Source organism: Hyperolius riggenbachi, chromosome 3, assembly GCF_040937935.1.
Source record: "Hyperolius riggenbachi isolate aHypRig1 chromosome 3, aHypRig1.pri, whole genome shotgun sequence".
NCBI lineage: Eukaryota > Metazoa > Chordata > Amphibia > Anura > Hyperoliidae > Hyperolius > Hyperolius riggenbachi.
This window is the reverse complement of record NC_090648.1, coordinates 287,760,394-287,783,182: the sequence shown is the minus strand read 5'-3', so window position 1 is coordinate 287,783,182 and position 22,789 is coordinate 287,760,394. Positions and strand designations below refer to the sequence as shown.

The following is a 22,789-nucleotide window of genomic DNA, read 5'->3' as shown; positions in this document are numbered from 1 at the left end:
GCAAGAAGAAGTAATTTAGTCTTTAGTCTATCACTGCTCTAGATTTTATGAGGAGCATAGGTGCATACACACACATACAATTACTGATGGGTAACAGTTGGATGACAGTTTGGGACCGAGTTCTGTACCCATGTGTCACTGGCATATACAGTAGGCTATCAGTGCATTCTGTTACTATGCCAGGGGGCAAAGGGAAGACAGTGCAGCGCTTGACAGAGTGGGGGAGGTAAGGAGGGAAACAATGGTCTCGGCCTGCACTCCGCAAAGGTAATCCAGCACTCTGGATCTGTTTGGCCCAGAACTCTCTAGCAAGTGTATGTTGATTTAAGACCCATTTCTGCCAAATATATTTTTTACCATTTAATTTCATTTACAGTACTGTTTTAGGCCACATATTTTTCCATATCTGTGCAGAGAATCCATTGCAGAATTTGCTTTTATCACTGTATAAGCTCGTTTATAAGCCAATATCAAATTAATCACTTTTAAAGAACTCAGATACTTGTTTCCTTCAGTACTACAAACTGTCATTATTATAGGCTGCAGTCCAGTCTGTGCCTGCCACTGTTAAAGTTAACTATTGCATAAGCATCTGTTTCATCTATTTAAACTGAAGTCCCAGCGAGGAGAGTTAAAGAGAGTTAAAGAGAGTTAAATACAAGGAGAGTTAAGTACAATCTTCTTAACAAAGAGGCTCCATATTGTGTGTCTATTGCTGTATTGTTTGCTGTATATTGCTACATTGCTATATTGCTAGATAGTGCTGTATAGTGCTGTATAGTGCTGTATAGTGCTGGTCAAGATTGTATGATTGTACTCCAACAATGGCTACAGGTACTAGGAAAAATAAGGGAAATCAACCCGAAAAGGGCTTACAAAACTTTGGCTTTGGTACAGGGGGAGCAGGTCAAGGGTCAAGGGGATGATCCCTTAAGTTATCCCTCAACACCAAACAGAAAAGCAGAGGGTATGTTTTCCCCCCTCGGTTCGGTTACTCCACAAGATATTAATAAACACATCAAAAAAATCACAGAATTCTGTGATGTGGTTCAAAAATCAGTTAAAGAAACTCAAGGGCGGGAAAAAAATACTAAAAATACTAAAGAGGTACAACAAGCTACTCCCCAAGAATTACAACATCTAACCACACTGGCAACAGAGAATGAGGCTAACCAGGAAATCTGTGAGAACAGCTGCCCAAAGGGACCTACATCCGATATAAACATAAGGGACTTAATGGAGGAATTCTCTGCAAAAATAAAAGTGACTATGGTTGAAACAGTGCAAGCTACTATTAAAGAAGCTGTGAGTAATGAGTTCAAAATTATCAAAGAAGAGTTACACCAGCTCATGGACAAAGTTGATAGGCTGGAAAAAAATGTGGAGGAAGTGGTTAAAACCACTAATAAGCAATCAAACGATTTAGCAACACATAATAAGATGATAAAAGAAATTACATTAAAAATAGATGACCTTGAAAACCGAAGTCGAAGAAATAATATAAAAATCAGGGGTATCCCCGCCAACATTCCGGCCAAAGAACTACCATCACTAGCACAAGAACTTTTTAAAGATTTGCTATATAAAGACTCTGAAAATAAAATTGTGATTGACAGAATCCATAGGATTGGCAGAGTAAGATCACAAAAAGAGGGGAAAAGTACCGATATCCTTTGTAGGATTCACTTCTTCCATGAAAAGGAAGGAATTCTAGGCAAGGCGCGATCCCTGGGCAATATCGAGTTTAAGGGTTGGAAAATTGAACTTTTTCCTGACCTTTCAAAACGAACTATCGATCGAAGAAGACAATTAAAACCATTACTGGAGGAGATTAAAAAAAAAGGAGGGCAATATAGCTGGGGTTTCCCCTTCTCTTTAAGAGCAACTATAGACGGGAAAACATATAATCTGACAGATGGAGAACCTCTGATAAATATCCAAAAAGCTCTAAAACTGCCCACAATACATATCCCAGGCTGGGAAGATACTGAGGCTTGATTCATAAGCAGATGTGTAGGGATAGCTTGTCCCTGATTCTCTAGTATGATCACTGATGGAGGGGGGGGGGGGGGGGGAGTTTGCGTCAGATTGGGTTGCAGGGGCTCTACTCCTGTTATTTCTGTTAATTGACAGGTTTAGAAGAGTCCGACACAAAATAGTCAACAAGGTTGACAGAGCGGACTAGGTCGGGAAAGGAAAAAAAAGGGAAAAAGAGAGAGTTTGTTGTTTGATTGTGTGCGATGCTTATTTTAGGTATGATTGAAATGGGAGTGTGGTGTGTGGGTCGTATGTTTCTTGCCCTGGAGCCCCTCCCCCAGCCTACACCTCCTCTCGCGCGCCCGCTTGCCTTATCCTCCCTTGGCCGCGAATCCTCTTTTTTGCCTATTGCTTTTAAAAAAAAAAAAAAAAAAAAAAAAATATATATATAAATAAAGATGTATGAATTAAAAATCCTTTCTATGAATGTAAAAGGAGCCAATTCAGGCTGTAAGAGAGGAAGAATTACTGATTTGTTGTTAAAAAATAAAATCGATATTGCTTTTATTCAAGAGACACACTTTCAATTAGGGAAGGCCCCAACAATCTTTGATAAAAGATATAAAGAGTGGATCAATAACCCCAACCGTCTTAAGAAAACATGTGGTGTTTCAATTATTATAAGAACTGGTCTCGATTTCTCTGTGGATAGAGTATATAAGGATGATGATGCCAGGGAACTTATTGTATTGGGGAGGGTAAATGGAGACCCAGTAACGCTTGCTAATATATATGCCCCGAACAAAGGCCAATCTGCCGCTGTGATCAATTTTATTAATAAAGTTAAAATTAAAGCGAAAGGGATGATAATTTTGGGAGGTGATTTTAATCTACCATTAAATCCTGAACAGGATACCTCCAAGGGCAGGTCGTATTTGTCTAAAGATGAAATTTCAGAAGTTCAAAAAGCAATTAGTAACAATAGATTGGTCGATATCTGGAGAATTAAAAACCTTAATGAAAGAGATTTCACATACTTTTCACATGTTCATCATAACTACTCAAGAATCGATTATTTTTTAGTCCAGCAGGATACTATATTGTCAGTGACAGATGTAAAAATAGGTCAAATTACCTTCTCTGACCACGCACCGGTGATAATATCTATTTTACTGAGGAAAAGATCCACTGAAGGTAAACAATGGAATCTAGATGTTTCACTGTTGGACAATATTGATTATAGGCAACAAATTGCAAGTGCGATTAAAGATTTTATAGATCTGAATGAAAACTCTGTCAGCTCATGTGGTATCCTGTGGGACACCTTAAAATGTGTTATTAGAGGAACTCTAATTAGCATTAAAAGTAAAGTGAATAAAGAAAGGAATAATAAAATTAATAACTTACTAAAATTCCTACAACAAGCAGAAAGTGAACATAAAAAAAGCTCAACTATAACAACTTTATCAAGGGTGACTGAAATTAGAACAGAACTTAATGGTCTCCTGAATAACAAATGTTCATCAGAACATAGAGAATTAAAAAAACGATATACATTGGGGAAAAACAAATCGGGGAAAGTCCTAGCTAACCTCCTGAAAGATAAAGGAAGATCCAAATTTATTCACCATATAACCGATAAAAAAGGTAAAATAATCCATGATACTAAACAGATCTCAGGTGAGTTTTCTAATTTTTACAAGGAACTATACAATATGGACGAATCGGGCCTGCTAAATCCAAAAAACTTCCTAGACAAAATAAACCTCCCAAAGGTAAGCCCGAATGATAAAGCAGAACTAGAATCCCCGATATCTCCGGCCGAATTCTTCAGCACTGTAAGGGAGCTACCCAAAAAAAAATGCCCAGGCCCTGACGGTTTTAATGCCGAATTTTATCAATCATTTGCGGACATCTTGGCACCCCTCTTTTGTAGGCTTGTGAATGATGACGAGAACTCCGTAATTTTCTCTAATGAATCAAACCGAGCTACCATAACCCTAATTCCAAAAGGGGATAAACCGAACCCAAGTTGTGCCCAATTTCGACCTATATCCCTCATAAATTGTGACGTAAAAATTTACGCCAAAATATTAGCAAATAGATTAAATAAAATAATTAGCCATCTTTTGGGGAGTCAACAATCAGGTTTTATTAAAAATAAACAAACTAAAGATAACATATACACTGCAATTGATCTGATTCACAGGTGTAGAAATAGAGGGGAGGCTGCAGTGATGATTGCAGTGGACGCTGAAAAAGCATTTGACCGTATATCGAGAGGCTTTATCTTTGCAGTGCTGGAAGAATTTGGGCTAGGCCCAATATTTATTGGGAACCTGAAGAAACTTTATAAAAACCAAAGCTCAAGCGTCAAGGTAAATAATCAGCTTGATCACACTTTTCCTATCTCAAACGGGGTTAGGCAAGGATGTCCCTTGTCCCCCATTCTATTTAATCTTGGTATTGAAACAATTATTCAAGCTATTCAACAGGATGATGAAATTAGAGGTATAAAAACTAGGCAAGGCGAGATGAAGATCCTGGCCTATGCCGACGATTTACTCCTAACTCTGACGGACCCACTTAATTCAACAATAAAATGTCGAGATAAACTTAATTTTTTTGCAAAATATTCAAATTTTAAACTGAATAAAGAAAAAACAGAGATTCTAAACATAGGCTGTTCGGTAGAACTTATGGAGGAGATAAAACAGAGTAGTGAGTTTAAGGGTAATAACCATGCAATTAAATACTTAGGTATTAACCTTACCAGCAATCTTGACTCGCTTTTTAAAAATAACTTTGTGAAAATAATAGGTGAATGTAAAAAAAAGCTGAGATCTTGGGACCGTCCATGTTTCAACCTAATTGGTAGGATTAACATTATTAAAATGTTGATCCTCCCTAAACTTATCTTTTTGTTGCAGAGCCTACCAATAGCCATCCCTAATATATGGTTCCAGAACTGGCACAAGATATTCCAGAATTTTATCTGGAACAATGCTAAGCACAGAATAAATTATAAATTAGTCATGAAAAGAAAAGACCAGGGCGGACTTGCCGCTCCAAATTTATATAACTATTACAAAAGTGTACATCTGACAAGAATTCTAGAATGGAAAATGGAGACCTCTACTGGTGCAGAGAACAAGATATGGCCGCGGCTAGAGGAGGAAGAATCAGATTTTGATCTTGTCTTTACTTGGATCATTAAAAATATCAATAAAGTATATAATATATCGTCCCATCCGTTGATTAAACCAACCCTGAAATCATTACTCTGGATAATTGAAAAATGGCAAAAAAAAACAGGGTTATCCCCCTTGATAACCCTACGAGATAATCCAGACTTTCCCCCAGGTCTTGACCCAGCTTGGTTTGGTAAACATAATATAAGTCGTGAAACACGTGTTGTAAATATTGGGGGAAACCCCACGCTGGGAATTAAATCAATTCTTGAGTGTGGTGACCAGATTGGTTTTTGGGGTTTCTCCCAGATACATAGTTTCTTCTATAAGTTTGCCTCGAGGGTGGTTCAGAAGAGGGAGCTGAATAATTTTGAGAGACACTTTTATCTGGGAAAAAAAAATGAATAAATCCATTTCCAGTTTATACGCAGATATCTGCGCAGCAGAATATGACCAGGACTTCCCTGCATATTGCAGAAAATGGGAAATTGACCTGGGGTCCAGTCTGGAAGGGTTATGGCCACAAATATGGGTAAATACTTTTAAAATCCAAGATCCAAGATTACAATTGATTCAATTTAAAACAATTGGTAGATGGTACATGACACCATCCCGTGTTGGTAAGTTTGCAAACCGCAAGGTGATGTGCTGGAGGTGTGGACAGGGGGATGGAGGTACCTTACATATGTGGTGGCAGTGCCAGATAGTTAGAAAATTTTGGGATGATATCATCCTCTTGGCCGAGAGACTGCTAAAAGAAAAATTTGAACTTACTCCGAAGGAAGCAATTCTTAGTTATACAGCTAAAAAAGAAAGCCCTGGATGCTCTCTGATTAAAGAATATGGCACGATTGTTGCCAAAAGTATTATCGCTAATAACTGGAAAAATCCGTCTAGGCTAGATATAGGAGAATGGTTTGCTAGGATGGATGAACTGTGTAAGAACATAGAGCTGGGAACTACGAATAAGGTAGAAGAAATATGGAGAAGTCTTATAGCTAATCTCGGTTAGGTTTACCCTGGGGAGGGAGTGAGCTGAGAATTGGGAGTCGCTGGCGAGTGTTGTTGGGGCCGGGGGGGGGCGGTGTTGGCTGGTGTTGGGGTGGGACGAGGGGCCCCGGGGAGGGAATGGATGACGGGGTGACTGTGAGTGGTACGTTTGGGACGTGTATGTTTGTTGCAAGGTACAGATACCCTTCAAAAGAGAGGTTGGAGAGATGAGAGGAGTATACACAGGATGTTGACGGGGCTCATGTATATGATTGTGGTATGAGAAGGATAAATAGATAATTGTCCCAGCAACAGTCATGTAATTGTGAGAAATAAGAGCCTAATGATGAAGAATATTACAGAGATGCCTATTTAGCTCTTACCAATCTACGATGTATAAACTATGATGATTACACATTTCAGTTTAGGGGTATGGCAAGAAAAGAAATTGCTAATGCCCCATGTAACTGATTACTCATGAATCTGGGTGTGTGTACTGAGTTTAAAAAAAAAAAAAAAAAAAAAAAAGTTAACGATGTGGGTGGCTTCATTAATTTATTTTGGAACATTGTTTCTACTACACCTGACATAATACATAAGATCAGCTATGCCTGGGGAAAACTGCCATAACAGCAAATTATTGAAAGCAGCCTATTTCAGTTTTTAATATTAGACTCCCAGGTGTGATGGAGTGGCTCTGTGTTACTTCAGCACTGATGTTTCTCTTAGGCAGAAGAGTCAAACAATGGTCTAAGGTCTATGTGATCTCTATATCCTGTTTTATAAACATCTACAATTACAGAAAGACTTTGATAACTGCTTGGTAGCCAAACAGCAGATCCCCCAGAATCCAGATTCTAGAATTGTGGCTCTGTGCACCTCAGCAGTGCCGTAACTACAAATTATAAGGCCCCCCAGCAAAACTTTAATGGTCACCGCCGATGTTTAGACTCATTCCCTTGCCACCCCCTGGTGACCCTCATAGCCTGTGGCCCATTTCTTGCAAGGGTCATAAAAAGAGTGTAGACAATCTTCACATCCATAACAATCGTAGCCACAAAAACACCTGATCTGAGGAAGGACCCCTTTATTGGAGGAAGGTAAGGTCAGTAATTGTGGCCCCCTCATAGTGCTGGGCTCTTCTGCGGTTGCAGGAGCTACACCTCTGCACTTACGCCCCTGGACCTCTGAGCATTTTAAAATTGTTTTTGAGTTTGCAATGAATGCAAAATAATTTTTTCCATTTTAAAGAACAATTGCCAGCATGTAATTTACTTGTTGAGGTTATGACTAGAATACTGTACTCAATGATATACTGATGACTCGTATATGACATTGGGTAATTCAATCATCAGGAGTTCTTAAAGTTATGTATAGAATATAAAGGGTGGCTGATAGTAAATATTAGAACACTGAAGCCATACAAAGAGCCCTAAAGGCATTGTGTCCGGTCTCCCATAATTCCAAAAGACACAGACAAGCTGTACACCTTATATGAAAAGCGTGAGCGATGCTGAGAAGATTTTAGTATTAAAATCTTGAATTAACTCTATTATTGATGTCTATTATTGATTAAGGACGACTTCAAAACACTTCAGTTAATTTGTATTTTGTAAGGCATTGGTCCCCTGCCTTTTGTTTACAAAACATACAGTGAAAGTGAAGGGTGCATTCTTATTTTTCATCACTGTGGCATGAGAACGCCCTGCACTTAAGTCACCACTTGGTGAAAAATATAGATCACTAAAAGACAATGCGATGGAGGATTGTTTTTTCCTGAAATCTTTGCTCACAAATTCCCTTTAATCTTTTACTTCCCTATATGCTCACTACTATTTAAACAGTAGTCTGCAAAGTAAATAACACGTGTCACGTTAATGAAGCTGTCTGTTTGTAGGCATTAGAAAGCAAATAGGAAAAACGACCAATGAAAAACATCTGAAGCCCTGAAGGCTGGCACCCAGCACACACATCAACCTGCCTTTGAAGCTGGTACACAGTGCTATGCCTCTGCCAGATTATTGTCATAATATAGTATCTCTTCAGAACACATTGTACTCACATACCGAGAGAATGTAAAGGGAAGCTGTATGGCTCTTCAGTCAGTTTTATTATTATAAGTTTGGTTCTCTTTCACCATTTACCGTACTTTGCTGAGATGTTTGATGAGCTTCTCTCTGGGGTATATCATGTTTACAGGCAGGTTTTGTCTGAGAACTTTGTGGAGACGGCCCTGCATGCTTGTGCAATTATATTTTTTTATCACTCTCCCATAGTTTCAATGAGATTTTTTGGTGCCTTTCCCATTGAAACTGATAGAATTCAATCTTAGGCATGATTATTTTATTATCCATACTGTGTGTGCTATACAGTATGTCTGAAGAAATGGAGTTTCAGTAACAGTTAAAGAAGGACTTCGGAATGTGTAAAAGTAAAGTAGATACATTGCTATATCCCTATTGCGATAAATATTTGACTTCTGTTTTGCTCCTGCTTGGAAAGATTACTCCATACACAATTTCCAATGAACACATTGCGCAATCCTAGTCCTACAGTGAGATTAATACAATAATTTAGTAGATATTTAGCCCTGATATCGTCCGCAGTGCTTTACACATTATAAATAGACTTTTTCATATCTCCTGTTTTGTTAAATTAACAAAATGCTTACTCCATATTATTTATGGGTGCATTGTGTAACAATTAACATTCACATGTAAGTTTTTTTCGTATGTTTTTCCCTTTATCACTTTTAAATTCATCTTTTAATGAAGGTGACAAGAGGAAGACTAAGCTTTTGGAAAGTAGCTTTTTGCAGTAAGGATCAGGACTTTTCCACTGTGAAAGGGGTTGATTAAAATATCTTGTCACTGCAGGGTAAACTGGAGTCATGGCATTTCTGTGTCTCTCTATTAGAGTTTAGTTTTGTTTTTTATTTATTTACTTATGTATTTTACTAGCCTTGTGGCATAGCACATGGCACTTTTCTTCCCAAATCTCACCAGCTAAATTGTCACAGTGCAAACAGTGCAGTGATAGCCATTTTTGACATTATCTTCCCCTCTAAAGGAAACCAGTGACGAGATTTAATAAAAGTTTTATACATACCTGGGGCTTCCTCCAGCCTCATGTGCACAGATTGCTCCCATGCCGCCATCCTCAGTCTTCTGCAGCTCCGGTACTGTGTCCCGTAAGTTCTGCCAGTCACGGCCAGTCTGCACAAGAGAAGTGCGTTCTCTACATACAGTATCTCGACTGCGACTGGCAAAACTTACGGGACCCGGAGCTGGAGAAGCCCCAGGTATGTATAAAACTTTTATGAAATCTAGTCTACGGTATACTTTAAATTGTGCTATTGTGGGAATGTCTGCACTGTGTGCTTCACATTTACAAGATTCTCTGTTCAACCATACTTCACTGTTGCCTTCAGTCATTCATCACTGTACCACTTTCCTGCCGTTCAAACAAACAAGCAGATATTTCATATTTGGACTGTAAAGCACCTGGAGGCATCTGTAAACACTGTTATATCACAGTCTTATCACAATAACCACAAACAATACGTTCGATATTTCTATAAATACCTGACTATTCATAGAAGGTTGATAATTCAGACACTATATTTCACTATATTTTAATTATCCTTTACATTTTGTCAGATTTACCAAATTGTAGAAGCAGCTCAGGGGGTATTCTGTTGCACTGGTCTAAGCCCTATCCCATAGAGCCATATCAATCCCTGCAATTCACTGATGAGGACCAATAGGCTGAAGCAGGCTGTCTGCATGTTGGGCTGATGTGGCTCTGTAAAATATATAAGCTATAGGCTTGCTATACACCAGTGGTTCTATATGTAAGCCTGGCTTCAGGGGCATAAATAGATCATTTTCATATTCAGTATTGATGCATTGTTGTAAACCACAGTTGCTTACTTGAAGCTGAATTATCACCAATACCTTCTGTTTTAAGAAGGCATAATACACTGAGTGTTACTTTTTAGTAGGCAGAATTTTTAGTCTCTTTTAGTCCCATATACTTTCCTAGTGGTTTTAGGTCCCCGAGCTGCTTGGGTATTCTGTCTATTTGTCAAGATATTTCAGTGATCACTTGAAAAAATTTATCACCCAGGTAGTGTAGCATCTCAGTGAATTGCATAAAATAGTAAGTACCGGTAGTATGTGGATGTATCTTCTTGCATTCAGATATTTATTAAGCGTACTATTAAACCTCAGTTATAAATAATACAAGACATCATACAAGTAGCTACTGCTTAAAGCATTAGGCTAGGTTTCCATTTGTGCGGCGGCATGCGTCTTGCGAGACGCGATGCCGGCACAGCTGTTGCCTCTCGCAGCCGAATCCCTCTAGCCGTGCTATGCGCGGCTATGGGATTCGGACAGCTACGGACGAAATTATGCTGCAGGGCCTCAGATTTTTCCTCGGCCACGAATTTGGATGGCTCTCATAGACTTCTATAGGCTGCTGAAATCCATCCGAATTCGTGGGCGGGGAATCGGCCTGGATTCGCAGCAGTGGAAACCCGGCCTTAGTGTACTTAAACTTTTAGATATTTTAGACCTTTTTAAACACTGCCATGTGACTTACAATGTTTATACTAAAGAAACTCATTCTTAGTTAGTACTCAAAGTGTGCTGAGGTGTGCACAAGGATGATACTGACAAATAATCAAAGGGAAACAAAACTGTAGCAAAATCTGGCAGATTTTCAGAGGCAAATTTTTCGAACAGGATCATCACACACACTGAAGCTAGATTACTATCAGCATAAGTACAGAGTACCGGTGAATATTTTACATATTGGAGGTAAGGTGCCATTACTATAAAACAGAGCTATAGTCAATGATGCAGGTGCAAAGTTCAATGGAGCAACTCCAGAGAAATCCATTCAGTTGTAATGCAATATGTATTCCAGCAGGTTATGGATAGCAGCGGTGTGCCTGGATTTTTCATGTTAAGCAAGACACAGCCATTCCATTCTCCTGACATATAGGTGATCTCTGACCTCTTCGTACTTCATCTTGTTTCCTTTCTACAAGCCATACACAGACATGAAAGGTGACAAGAGGAAGATATCTTGATTTACTGAAACTTAAACACCTGTTCATAATGGATCAGTTACACAGGAAAACGGATCTCTAGAATCCTATTTTTTAGTTGGTCCTGGGAAACTTTGCAAGGACAGAAACAATACAAATTTGCAGCACTCATCAAAGGCACAATAGTTTTTTTTTCTCAGGTTTTAGGCATTGTACACTGCAGGTCCCTAGAAGCCAAATATTCAGCTTTTAGCCCTTGTCACTGTGTGTGACCTATTTCTCTAAGTACATAGCCTCAGGTACAGTTTACCTACAGAGACTGAAAGAGGATCACACACATTTTCCAGCCAGTCGCTGTCATCAACTACTGGATTGTATCTCTGCAGAAAATGATAAACTACTGCTCTTATAAAAAAAGTCCACAGTAACTAAAACAGTTATGGCAAACTTCTTCATCAGACTTTACAAAACAAACAGAGTTTTTATTACTGCACCTTGTTGGGTGCACAATTGTAAAACAAATATTACTATCTTTATAATCAGACGACACTAGTAATGATGAACTGTAGGCAAATATTTTTTAATAAAATCATAGCTGAGAAGCTGGTCATTCGGGATGCAATCCATTTATTTGATACAACTTTATGATGGAGGTTGCATTTTCACTAGCCCCGCTCGTGTGCATTTTCTACATATGAAAAACTTTTCTGCATACGAAAAAATTAGGACAGACAGACACTTAAAATCAGTTGTCCGCTTCCATCTAAATGCGTTTTTTACTGCGCTTATTTTTTTTTTTTTCGAACAGTGCGCACATTTATCTATTGACAAAGGTTGTGTGACTGTGGAGAACATGCCCATTACATTGTGTATGATTATTGTGTATGAATATGCACCATGTTCAGAAAATTGTGCACAAAAAGACATGCATGGAACCACTGGGGGTTTCAGTACAAAGTTGAAATTCAGCCTAATCTGATCATGAAATTTAATGGAAAATATATTTTTTGTTAAATTATTGTTAAAAAAAAAAAAATAAAAGCAACAAAAATGTTTTGCGGAAGAGTTAGAATATTGAAAATGGTCATTTTGAATTTAGGATCGTTTCAGCTTGGCTACAGAAGGGAAGTGCAGAATGATGACTTTGCAATCAGCTGCTAACTTGCACTGCCCAATCAGCAGGTGGAGGGATGGGGAATGCTCGTGTTTCCTAGCTACAGAGGAAATAAAAGGCAGGACAAAGAGTTGTGCTTGTTAACTGAGCTGTCTAAATCACAGGACTGACTTAATAGATTAAATTACAAATCATTTGGCAAGCATTTCACATATTCTGTATTTCATTTAGAGGACCACTACAGTGAAAAAAGTAAGCAGTTAAAATCTGACAGAACCAACAGGTTTTGGTCCAGTCCATCTACTTATGGGGGATTTTCGGGGTTTTCTTTGTTTCTAAAAGCATTTCCTGAACTGAAGTTGCTAAGTATAACTGCCAAAATAGTATGATATCAGCCAGCCTCCCTATTCGCTTGCAGACTATCTTGGTAGTTAGACTTAGCAAATGCCGTTCAGCAAATGCCTTTGAAAAACAAAGAAAACCCTGAAAATCCCCTATGAGGAGATGGACTAGTCCAAAGCTTGTCGCTTCTATTATAAAGCAACACTCTGCCCACAAAAAGTTGTCAGGTACAGCTGCAGGTGCAGCTTTAAGTACCTCAAGACCATGTCGACGTCACGCCAATGGGCAGCCCCAGGACCGCCTAACGCCAATTGGCATCACGTCCTGGGGCCACCTACTGCAGGAGATCACATGCAGGCTGCGCACGAATCTCCTGCTTGGGGGGGGCGGAGCTCTGCCCCGCCTTCAGTCTCCGAGTGGCGATCGCCGATCGGAAGACTGTTAGACAGCAGAGCCGTCATCTTTTTACTAAGTACAGCGCTGCGATCATCAGCAGCGGACCCCACCAACAGAGAGCTCTGGGGGAGAAAAAGGAGGGGGTCACAAGTGTGCTGTGTTGTGCGGCCCTGCAGCTTGGCCTTAAAGCTGCAGTAGCCTATTTTGAAAGAAATAGCCTGGTCTTTAGGGGGGTTTAGCACTGTGGCCCTGAAGCGGTTAAAAACTAAATATTTTATTTGTAATATTTCATATGTTCTAATGTAAGAAAAAATTGTAATGCTGGGGGGTCATACTTTCTGACCACCCAGCACAACAAGGCTAAGAGTTGGATAATGGAAGAGGTTGCACAGGCTGTGCAGTGCAACTGCAGCTCTGGGCTTCCGATATCGCTACAAATAAAAGACAATGGCAGCACAGTGCCTTAGTTCGCACTGTGCTGCCTTAGCGATAGCAAGTATTCAGACAGGTACAAGACAGGACTATAGATTGGAGCGTAACTAGTAGCAACCACAGCTCACAGTCACGTCCACAGAAGCAGAGCAAGCAGGCTAACAACAGTCACCAGCAAGCATCCACCCAGGCAAGACTACAGGATAGAATGTAACTAATAGCAACTGCAGCCTATAGTTACGTGACCAGAAACTAGAGTAGCAGGAATACTACCAGTCACCACGTGGAGTCCAAGCTATCTGGATAATGGACTTCACTGATCCACCGCGGATGCAGTGAATGTCCATCAAGCATGGAACTAGGCAATACACAATGATAAGAAAAATAACAAACAGCTCAACTAATCGATAAATATATATTAGCAAGTCTGCAAATATATTTCTCAAGAACTAGCTAAAGCAAAAGTAATAAGGTCGCATAGAACTACAATAACAGAACTATACAGAGTAACAAGGTGCCCAGCAGATCAGCGTACTGACCACTATGACGGGCGGGGTATAAAATGGGAGGCAGACTTTTATGCTGGCATCAGCCAATGGACGCAGGTATGCAAATCTCCACACAGCTGAATGGTAATCACTCAATCCTGAGCTGCTTGATTACCATTTGCTAGCTGGCTGTGAATGCAAAGGATCCCCATAAGAAATGCATGCAGTATTATGTAACAACATGCATGCAGGAAATCCAGGGCTATCTGGCCGCAGGTCAGCTGCAATGAGCAATTGGTGGAATGATGACAGCATCCTGAGCTGCCCAGAACTGCAGAGCGATTGCAAATGACAATGGGAATGCAAGCAGATAAGTCAGAACTGTCCGTTTGCAGCTCCACTGCAACGGACAGAATACGCTACAGGAGGGATCCTTACAAAAATCATATTTTTTCATGCTAAACACAATAAATGTAATATTCAAAAAATTCTATGCATTCCCATTTAAACATTATTATTATTATTATTATTATTATGGTCTATTATGCCATTATCTTTTGTAGTGATGTACAAAGTTAGAAAGAAACAAGGATTAAAAGTGCAGGTAAATAACATAATGGTGCCAATAACTAAAATGTAGCAAAGCAGAGCGTTACAAGAAAGAACAGGGCAGAGAACCTTGCTGTTGAGACTTTACAGCCTAAAAGAAAAGCAGAGAAACAAGTGGTAACACAGTGAGTAAGCTGGAGGCTTTTAGATCTGTAAGAAGCAGAACTTGGCCAGTGGAATAACCTAGGTTAGATGATTTGCTTATTACTGGCTGACAAGGATGAGCAGGGAGTATGGCTAATTACAGAAAATCTCAATGTTTTTACTTTTCTGAAAAGAACATGTGCAATGGATAGGCTTAATAAAACATTGCTCCTGAATACCAATAGCAAACATTCTGACTGGTATAAGAATGCAGAATGCAGTGATCAGGGGCATAACTAGAGGGGAGCAGCCTCTGTGATCGCTCAGAGCTGTGGGGGGCCCCCAACTACTAACCTTCTCTTCCTCTGATACAGGGGACTGCACTTCAGATCAGGTGTTTTTGTGGCTACACTTGTTACGGGTATGAAGATGATGATGGCCACACTTGTTTTATGATACTTTAGATGGGCTCCAAAGCCCTGAAGGGCATAAAGGGGAGGCAACTGAAGGGGTTTGACCATTGGGGGGCCCCATCAATGTTTCCCTGCGGGGCCCCATGAATTGAAGAGTGCTACTTCTTAAAGAGACACTGAAGCGTAAAAAAAATATGATATAATGAATTGGTTGTGTAGTATGGATAATTACTAGAGTTTTAGTAGCAAAGAAAATATTCTAATATTTTTATTTTCAGTTATATAGTGATTTTTTATAACATTGTATCATTCTCTAATATTTACAGTTTAGACACTACTCAGCTTTCTAAATGGGTTCAAAAGTTCACTAGCCTGCTCTGTACAATCTTCCCTGCAGAGGGAATAAAAGATAGTGTCTTTTAAAGCTTATTATCTTAAGTGTCTGGCAGAGTTTTCTGCAACTTTTAGGGCCCGTTTCCACTATCGCGAATCCGCATGCGTTGCCCGCATGCAGATTCGCACAGCCAATACAAGTGAATGGGACTGTTTCCACTTGTCAGTTTTGCTGTGCGTTTTTCTGTGCAGGATTTTTCTGCATGGCAGAGCCCTCAGAATTCGCCTGCGTGTGGAATGCAGGCGAATCGCACGCAATGTATTTAATAGGGAAATCGCATGCGTTTTCCCCATGCGTTTTTTGCCGCGAATTCGCATGCGATTTCGCATAGGTACCCATGTTAATTCACACAGGCAGCAACATGGTTAAAATCGCATTACCCTAACCTATGCAAAATCGCATGCAAAATCGCGGCAAAAAACGCATGCGGAATCGCACCCGTATGGGATTCGCCTGCGTTGATTCGCCGGCGATTCCGCAACGCAATAGTGGAAACGGGCCCTTAAAGTCAAGGAGCTCAAAGGCTAATTTGCATAGATAACAACTGAAGTTTCTTAGCTCTTCCTTTACTGGAAAAAAAGTGTCTCTGCTGCTAATGGTTTTTTCTTAGCTGTACTACACATACAAATCATTATATCATGATTTTTTTTCCGCTTCAGTGTCTCTTTAAAGGGTTTTTTAAAATAAGCAGATCTACCCCTGGCAGCTTGTGTGCCCCTCGCTGAAGCTCCGTTTCTTGTCGATCTCACTTGTGTTGTTGTTTGTAGGTATACCAACACATGCAGTTATGTACTTATTATTTCTAATAATGGTCTCTGCAGATGTGTCATTAAATACAGGAAATGGTAACGTGTATTTTGCATTAAATCACATACTGTTTTTCACAATGCAGTTTATATTCTACAACTATACTAAAGATCTGCCTATTTATTTGTTTTTATAAATGTCCTTTTACTGTAATTTTTTCCAAACAAATACTGTCCCTACAGCGCCTCACTCAACCTTAATGCAAATCTCAGGAGAGATCTGATCTAATATCCCTTGGCTGCTGCAGTTGCTACATTTATGCTAATATGCTGCCCATGCAGTACAAAACTGGGAAACCTACAACTAGGATCGCTTTATATGCAATTCACTTTTTTTCTCCTCTGTTTTCTCCTAGGTGATATTTTCACATCTCATTAATAAAATGTCTTTTAAGCCACCATCACATACAAAAATACTCATGATAATACTGACAGTACTTTTTCACTTACTTTTTGGCACTTTTTTTGTTGTAGAGTGCTGAAAAATTATTCTAAACAGAATTGAGGCCTGGTGCACACCAAAAACCGCTAGCAGATCCGCAAAATGCTAGCAGATTATGAAACGCTTTTTCTTATTTTTCTATGGCGTTTTGCTAGCGTTTTGCGGATTGCTGCAGCGGATTTCAGTATAGTACATTTCATATATTGTTACAGTAAAGCTGTTACTGAACAGCTTCTGTAACAAAAACGCAAGGCAAAACCACTCTGAACAGGCGTTTTTCAGAGCGGTTTGCGTTTTTCCTATACTTAACATTGAGGCAGAAACGCATCCGAAATCCAAAACATGCCTCACCCCGGCATTTTTCGTTTCTGCAAAACGCCTCCCGCTCTGATGTGCACCACCCTATTGAGATACATTTACCAAGCGGATCCGCAGCCGCAAACGGCTGAAGAAACGCTAAAAAGCCGCTCGGTGTGCACCAGGCCAGCCCTGAAAAATGATCTTTTAGGAAAAAAAAAATGTTCCTTATTCAATTCACTTTTCCTACTATGTTTAATCCTTCTTCTGTGCTTGCTAGTGGCTTATAAGACAGTTGATAAGGTGTGAACATATCACTTAGGACAAAACAGGGCTGGTTCTCTCATGAGTCAAGGTGAAACATTTGCATCAGGCGCAGAGATTTCAGGGGCTGCATTTTTGTACTATGTGTACCTTCCTGAGGAGGAAAAGAGTGGCTGAGGGTGAGCAGTGTGTTTGCCACAGACACGCAGCCAGCCATTGTGTTTTTGTGTTGAGCTGCAGCATGTTTTGTAAGAACATTAATGAAGCAGAGTAAATTGTCGGGTGCTGTGCGATCATTGACTCTCATTGTCGGGAGGGTGCGCATCCTCACAAGTTTGGCTCAGGCAGCAAAAAGTCTAGAACTGGCCCTGGGAGAAAACAGGAGAAACATTAACTTTTTCGCCTACATCTTCTCTAGGGGAATATTTTCATAGAATATCAAAGTAAAGCCACTAGTAAGCAAGAAAATGCTTTTTGATTATTTTTCAGTTGCAGAGTGCTGAAAGGTTATTTTCAATAGAAAATTAAAAATTATTTCCTAGGAGAAAATGTAGGAGAAAAAGTGAATTGAATAAAGGCCTATGTGTAACTCCAAAGCTACACTACAAACCCCAATGGCTGCACCTTCTGCACATTTTAACATGCACATTATTTTCATAGGATATACAATTGTTATGTAACATGCTCATTACTGCAAATGCTCTCTCTAGAAATTCACATATGAAGTGTGTTTGGATAATATAATCTGTTACAATGCAGAGATGTGAATGTACCCATATAATTGTATAGGCAGTATGTTCACATGCAGCAATGCAGTACAATGTAATGTGCATAGTGTGAATGCACACTTACACTTGCATGGCAACAAACATAGTCCCTCTTCCCCATTCCCTGCTGTAGAATCAGGGCCGGATTTACCATAAGGCACTGTAGGCACGTGCCTACAGGCGCCTGATGATGGAAAGGTGGCTTACTCCCCTCCCCAAGCTCCTCCCTCCTGCCTTAACTATGCAGAGTCCCAAGTGAAGTGTAAATGAGAGGTTACTCACCTAGGTCTTAGCATTCCACTGACCAGGTCTCCCTTCAGTTGGGGGCACCTCTAGTTACTTAGTATTATGTAGCCAGTACTATCTTCAGTATTAAGCGGCACCTGTAAGCTACCTGTGATGGGCAAGGGAAGTAATGGAGATTGGAGAAGTGACAGCTGGGTCAGCCAGCACACTTGGGGTGCGGTTTGGTGGGTGTTTGTAGGCTCATGGAGGGCAAAGTTTAGGGTGCTAGGACGTCTGTGCCTATAGGCTCTTGTGATGTAAATCCGGGTCTGTGTAGAATGGCTGATCAAGAGAGTTTTTAAATAAACAAAATGGGTGAACAACATTAAAATCGAACTAATTTCAAAACTTTATTGTAGCTTGGACAGAGTTAAGAAACTCAAAAATGTTCTTTTACTTGGCATTCGTTCTAAATGTTTTGACTGGAGGTCCTCTTTAAAATGCATTGTGAATTAGAAAATGCAGAGACAATCATGACATTTTAGCTGTGAGGATGTGCTGTAATGCTGTTAATCAGAAGATAAGGTTGTGGTGGTGAGAGCTTTTATTTGATAACCACCTGAGCCTGAACTGTGTGTGCACCTCCAAATATTAACACTTGCCTTCTGTTTACAATCCCTAACTTCTGATAAGGCGTCCCTTGATTAATCATTTGCAGGGAGAAAATGCAGTCACTCCTAATGCATGTATTCACAGAGTAAAACAAGGACCACTGAGTGCTACTGTGTAGGGAAAGGCTGTAAAAGAAGTTTGAGCATTTCACATGGAAAATGTTTACTATATAGCTCAGCACGCTGGAGCCATATCACCAAATTCCATGAGTGTAATAACCTATGTTATAATAGTCTCAGTCTAGTACATGTCAGGCCACACAAGTACTAATTAGATCAGCTACTATGCTCCGGTGCATATTTGGAATTTAATCTGCATTTCTAGCCAAGGCTTGACCATTTATTTATCAGTTAGAGATAAAGTGCATAGCAGTTTTGCTATAAATATGTAGAGAGAGGTATGCTCAGTGAAGAAACACGAATTTCCCTACAACTATAACATAATTTAATGTCAGTGCATGTAGAGACACACCATGGGACACAAATAGAAATTGCAAGTTAGGGACATACTGGGACACCACCTGCTCCTGGTGACTACTACTAGTCTTACGCTATACAGTTTGTGGTAAATCAAGCAATTGATTAATCAATTCTAGATATTGATACGTTAACGGGCCTTCCACCTTGCACTACTAGGTATTAGATCAAATTTCAGCAAAAATATTGTCTAATATCACTTGATATACAAAGATGTCAGACGAAATGATGAAATAGGAATTGATCCATACTTTTATTATTAAAGAAATGTACAAAACAAAAATTACCAAAAACACCAACCTCTGCTGTGCTGACTCAGAGTCATATGAATGTCATATGAGTGTAGTAGCAATCAAAAAGAACAGTAGGTTCTGTGCAAAAGATTTCACCACCACTACCAGAGTATATAGAAGCAAAACAATAAAATACTAATAAAATACTAATATGGGTATCTCTCACCTGGACTGCTAGTAAGTAGTATACAACACATTACTATCATGGGTATCTCTCAAGTGAGTGATGTGTGTGATTAATCCATTATTGTATGTTTTTAAGATATAGTTACAAACCAGGAGAAAGAAATCCCCTGCTGCACCAGACAAACCGAAGCCTTGGTAAATTTCTATCTTAAACAGTGTTGTAATAAGTGGTGAATAAACAAGGTGATTGTGTGCTGTAGTACTGTTATCTTTTTTACAGAACCTACCCCTCACCACCCCTCATGTTTGTTTAAAAGGATAGCAGCAGTTGGATGGTAATAAGCAACTTTGGGTCTTTTAAAAATGGGGGTGAAAGCCTCACTTTCAGAGATTGTAGATTACCCTATTTTAATCAGCTAGGCAGAATTTCCGGGCTAGTAAGTAGTTTAAATAACTCTCAAAGCGGGATTGTCACCATAAAAATCAAATTTCAACAGCAACTGGTCTGAGTGTATTAAGTCAGTGTTTCTCAACATCTTATTGGTATGTACCCCTTTTAAAACCCTGAACTCACCAAGTACCCCCTAGCATAATAAACATTATCACAAGTACCCCTTGACAAATATATATTTAATCATAATACATGATAATTGGTTTGAAACTATTTCCAAGCATTTACTACTGCTTTTAATTAACTAAAATGCTAATTTAGTGTTGTTTAAATAAGATTAATTATTTTCTAAAACTCTAAATTTGTTATTCTTGGCTAAGTATTTCAAGCCCGAGTACCCCCTGGAACCATCAGAAGTACCCCCTGGGGTACGTGTACCACACGTTGAGAACCTCTGTATTAAGTGATAAAGATGCTAATCCTGCATTCAAAACTTTCAAAACTTTTTCTGCTGTTATGATTTTGAGTTATCACATACTTAAGGAGCACTGGCCCTTTAGTAGTCAGTGCCAAACATTTGCATGCTGGGGGTTCTTTTTATGTATAATATATTTCTCCTCTTCCATTTATTTCCCTGCCTAGCTGCCTATCTGAAACACGATCCCCTGCTCACTTACAAGGCTGAGGTGACTCAGCGATTGGAGGAGAAAAGAAAAAAAAAGTAAAGGGCATAAATGACATCAGGATTTAGCCTAAACTGTGGGCAAAATACATGGTGCCCACCAGGAACAGAATTCTCTTCATTTACTATATAACATTCACTGAAATCAAAACGTGGACAGCACAATACATGTGTTATGTAAGACAGTAGATCAAGTATTTATCTACTTAGATATGTGGTTTTTTTTTCCTGGCGTAGTATGGCTAATCCTACTGCTTTAAGTAAGTCACCAAAGTAGTCAGCTATGCCATTCACTAAATCATCCAATTAATGCAATGTTGTTTTAGGCCCGAAACCCACTAGGAGCGCTTTTCTGAGCGCTTTGTGATTTGCAAAGCTCTTGCTAATGTAATGCTATGGATGTGCTCCCACTTGAGTGATGTGATTTTGTAAAAATCCCCCGTAGCATTGCATTAGCAAGTGCTTTTCAAATCACTGGTGCTTAGAAAAGGCTGCTAGTGGGTTTGAGCCCTTACTCTGATTGTTTAAATATTCTGAACATCCCAGCTGTCTCATTGTACAAAAGTAAGTAGTGAAGCACAGACAAGGATAATACATCAGTGTCTTTAAAAGTCAAGTTTTCTTTAGGGATCTTGATGCAAACATGACAAACACACAGCATGAAACAGATGTTCAGTAGATTTTATTGCAGCAGGGGTGCCAGTCAAAGCGTACCTGAACTGACATATGACATGATGAAATAAACAGTTATGGTATAGTACCAAGCGTACTTATAACATGTCTATATTCACTTCTAAGGTTTACCACTGCAAGTGTTAAAAAGTGCTTCAAGTATGAAAATGCAGTTCTCTTGAAAAGTAAACAGAAGCAAAAACTTTAATCGGGGTGAGAAAACAATTAATAACAAGATACTGAAAGAATAAAACTATTTATTTTTTTGTGGAGCTGAATGAACTAGATATTATATCACACAGATATGGCTGTTGCGCACAGAGATGAGATTTAACACCTTACAATGAAAATAAGAAAATGAAAGTTCTACATAGCATTGCTGCTACACATACAGTTACTTATCTCTGGATTTTATTTTCAGCTCAGGTTTGCTTTAAAGGGAAGGTTCAAGCAAAAAAAAAAAAATGAGATTCACTTACCTGGGGCTTCTACCAGCCCCATGTAGCCATCCTGTGCCCTCGTAGTCACTCACTGCTGCTCCAGTTCCCCGCTGGCAGCTTTCTGACCTCGGAGGTCAGGGCCACATTGCATACATTTTTACGCATTCCAGCTAGTGCAGGAACAAAAATGTACGCGTTTCACCACTAACGCGTAAAAATGTATGTGTTAATGTTCCTGCACTAGCGGGAATGTGTAAAAATGTACGCAATTTGGCCCTGACCTCCGAGGTCAGAAAGCTGCCAGCGGGGGACTGGAGCAGCAGTGAGTGACTACGAGGGCACAGGATGGCTGCATGGGGCTGGTAGAAGCCCCAGGTAAGTGAATCTCATTTTTTTTTTTTTGCTTGGACCTTCCCTTTAAGCATCTACAACCAGAAGGAAAATAAAGACATGCTTGTCTTTTTTATAATTCATAAAGGTTTCCTTGTAAAAGTTGGCATGTTGCTTTATGTGGTCATGGGACCGGGTGACCAACCTTGCTCATTGTTTGCTGCTTAGCCAATTCTTCCAGCTGATGTGCAGGAGGTTAGTATTTTGCAGGAGAAGTCATCTATTTGCCTGACCTCTTCTAACAACATCTGACTTTTCCTCTTGAATTTTGTGATTTATTTTAACTCGGTGACTGTAATTCTGTACCACTGGAACAACAAGATGTGTGACTCAGTGTGTTTGTGGCGCTCACGCTTATGT

The 22,789-nt window shown here is 39.5% G+C and overlaps 1 protein-coding gene across 2 annotated transcripts in view; it reads left to right on the top strand.

The window, feature by feature from the left end:
- Positions 1-22,789, top strand: part of LOC137563690 (hepatocyte growth factor receptor-like) — a 221,673-nt gene that overhangs the window by 54,146 nt on the left and 144,738 nt on the right. The gene's annotated exons all lie outside the window — the stretch shown is intronic.